Below are 3426 nucleotides of genomic sequence, written 5' to 3'. Positions count from 1 at the left end.
CCATGCCTTTTAGTGATGTCAACTAAGAAGGTTGAAAATATTTAGGGTGGAAAGTGAATTCACTCTCTCCTGGTGTAAAAATGAAGAAGAAGAAAAAGCCATCCAGAAAGAGTTCTATAGAAATTTGCCTATGAAATGTAACCAAAGCAGTGGGAGATTACGGTGGCATTCACCTATAATGGACTGTGGATCTCTTCAGCTCTACCTGAGACTAGGTGATAGGGTTTTTCCCTCTATCCTGGGGCCTACAAGTGTTGTTCGCAGCTATTGGAAAGGAGGGCTGCCCGTAGGCGGGTGTGCTGGCTGCTTATCTTGGTTGTTTTCCCAAGACACAGCACCTTGTGACAATCAGGAAGGGCAGCTCCTTGTTACTCGCTTGGGTGGAGCAGGGTGGTCTTGATGTTGACTCTGCTCCTGTCCATTTGGTGCCTACAGTCCAATCCCATTGTCCCAGCCATTCCCTCCTCTGCATCCCCGTTGTCTCTCCTCTTCCCCTACCTGAGGAATCTTGATTTCATCTCAGAGAAAAGTCCTTGGAATCACCTGTTATCTCAGCCTGCTCCTTATGCATGACAATGAACTCTAGAACTTGAGCACTTTGGGGCTTTAAATATTTGAAATGCACAAAAATCTGCTACAAGTTCCAGAAAAATCATACGGTACTTAAAAAGCCCCAAATTGCCCTCCTGGTCCCCTAGTTTAGCTGTGGCATCCATTCTCTGAGGCAAGTGGGATGAAATTGTCCTAGAGGTTTGGGTGGGGCACAGGATCACAATAGAAGTACCTGTTGACGGTTCTAAAATATCTCTTTTCAAAGCTTCAGATGCTGACCTTCAAATCAACATCTCCATTTGAAGGTCCTGACTCAAACTTGATCTGTTTGCCTCACTTCTACCTAACTGGATTTCCCTCCTGAATTCTCTATACCAGCTTGTACCCTGAGCAAGCAAAAACTCCGAGTCAAACTCCATCTGATTAATCATCTAGTTCTAGATTGTTCCATACTTACTATCATTGCCCCAATTCAAGATACTGCTAACAACCTCTGTCCCTGTAGAGCAGAGTTTCTTAACATTGGCACCATTAACGTTTTGGACCTGATACTTGCTTGTTGTGGGGGCTGTCCTGAGCATTGTAGAATGTTTAGCAGCATCGCTGGCCTCTATCCACTAGATGTCAGTAGCACGCCTTAGTCGTAACAACCCAGACCAGTGCTGAGTTGAGCCATATTGGAGCCTGAAGCAAAAGGAAAAATGCGTGTCCTATATACACTTAGCAAAATGTCATCTTATATTTTGAATGAAGTGTAAATAGTTAATGACAGTTCTACATCAACAACAAAAAGACAGACTTCACTGTATGCGGATGTAAAATTTGAAGGAAAAGAAATAAAAACACCCATAAACCAACCCAGAGAACTTTCCAGGGCCCAGTACGAAATGAAAATATAGGGCCCCTTCTTCAAAAATTATGAAAAACTTCAAGACAGTGACAGAAGAACATTAAACCAAGCGTGGTGCCCTTCTAAAAGTGGGCTCCTTCTGAATACGGGAGCTTGTTCAACTGTATGGGTCTCACACCCATGAAACTAGCTCTGAGCCCCACATTACCCAATCTGCCTGATGGGAAATGTGACAGCTATTTGGGCTCTGGGAATCCCAAGCTGATTGGAAACAACTGTTTCCATTGCGTAATAACACAGAGTCCTAAAACAAACAACGTTGTGAATTCTTGGCATTAATTTTGACTTTAAAAGATATTGCATTAAAATATTATTTCTCTTCATTACTGAGGATTTTGGCACCCTCTGAAATTTTGCACCCGAGGTGAATTCCTCCCCAATCTGCGCCCTGCTCCAGACTTTATTAAATGTTCCCTGCTGATTTAGAGCAGTTGTTCTCAAACTTTGTCCTGTATCAAAATCACCTGGAGGGCTTGTTAAAACACAGACTGATGGATCCCACTCCCAGAATTTCTGACTCATTAGATCTGGGGTAAGGCCTGAGAATTTGCATTTCTAAGTCCCCAGCTAATGCTAAAACTGTTGGTCCAGGGCACATCGAGAACCACTACTTTATAACCATTCTTCATGTCATGCCATTGAGAATATTTCTAAAACATAGGGACTTCTCTGCTTAAAACTCTTTAGTAGGATTCCATGGCTATAGAATATAATAGATGCTCCTTGGCATGGCATACATTACCCATGGGCCCCTCTCATCCCCCACCCCCCGATACTCTAGTAATATGGGACTGAATGACTCTTAAACATCTTTTAACACTCAAGTCAGCTGTCATCATCTCTAGAAAATTTTTTAATCTTCTACTTTGAGCCAAGTGCCCTTTTTTGTCCTCCCATTGCCCATTGAGTATACCTTTCTGTTAGCATTTAATTTTGTACTGAAATGATCTATTAATGTGAATGTCTACCCCATCAGATGGCAGAATCCTGGGCTAGGATTACCTTAATTCCTGTAGTCCCTGTTACAGTCGATGGCAAACAAGTGCTCCAACAGCATCTAACGAACTGAGCTAAACTGACCAGAATGACATTCTGTTATACAGAGGGTGAAAAAAAAATGTATACACATTTTAAGAAAGGAAAAAAACTATATTAAAATTGTAATACTCAATATATACCAATAACAAAAGATGAATACAAGTATACATATGTATACGTTTTTTTGGCAACTCTGGTAGTGTAGTAAAACACAGAGGAAAAGAATACAACCTCAAGTGACAGCTAGAGATATAAGTGCACAGGGGGAACACAGGTGCATCTCAAGAGTTGAGGTTTAAGGGTCTAGCAGACAGTTTTTTAATTATTGGTGACCTCTAGATCCTATTGATAAAAAAAACAGCTAGGAAAGAAAAACATGAAGCATTGGTTAGAAATAGTAAGAAATGCAGTCAGAAATAAAGAGCAACAGTGAATCGAATGGTCTAGGATTACACAGGTGGGAAAAAAGAGCACAAAAGAAAAAAATTCTTAGAGTCAGAGGAAAAGTGTACTATTTTCCACTAAAAGGTAATTTTTATAATGTTAAAATTCTTCAGTAATATCTATTATATTGAAAAAGTTTCAAGAAATCAGTTGGCTTTAGAATTGAAGACTCATTTTATAATAGAAAAGATTAACACTAAACTTCAAAGTACAGAGCTACCATATGAATCCATTTAAGAGAAATTTGTTTGGATGGTCGGCTTCTGATGTCATGGAAAAGGGATGGAAAAGATGAGATTCACAATTCCTCAAAAGAGAGAGTGATCTGCAACCTGCCATGGGAAATGTTAGATGGCTTTTAGGACGAAGTAAACCAAAATTCTAACATAAAAGTGTTACCCATCAAACTTAAAGAAAGGAAACTGCATGGCACTGCTTCAAATTCCAATAATATCTGTGAGGAAAAAAAATGTATTTGCAGT

Source organism: Hipposideros armiger, unplaced genomic scaffold (assembly GCF_001890085.2).
Source record: "Hipposideros armiger isolate ML-2016 unplaced genomic scaffold, ASM189008v1 scaffold_118, whole genome shotgun sequence".
Taxonomy (NCBI): Eukaryota; Metazoa; Chordata; class Mammalia; order Chiroptera; family Hipposideridae; genus Hipposideros; species Hipposideros armiger.
The sequence above is the reverse complement of the archived record's forward strand: the minus strand, read 5'-3'. Positions refer to the sequence as shown.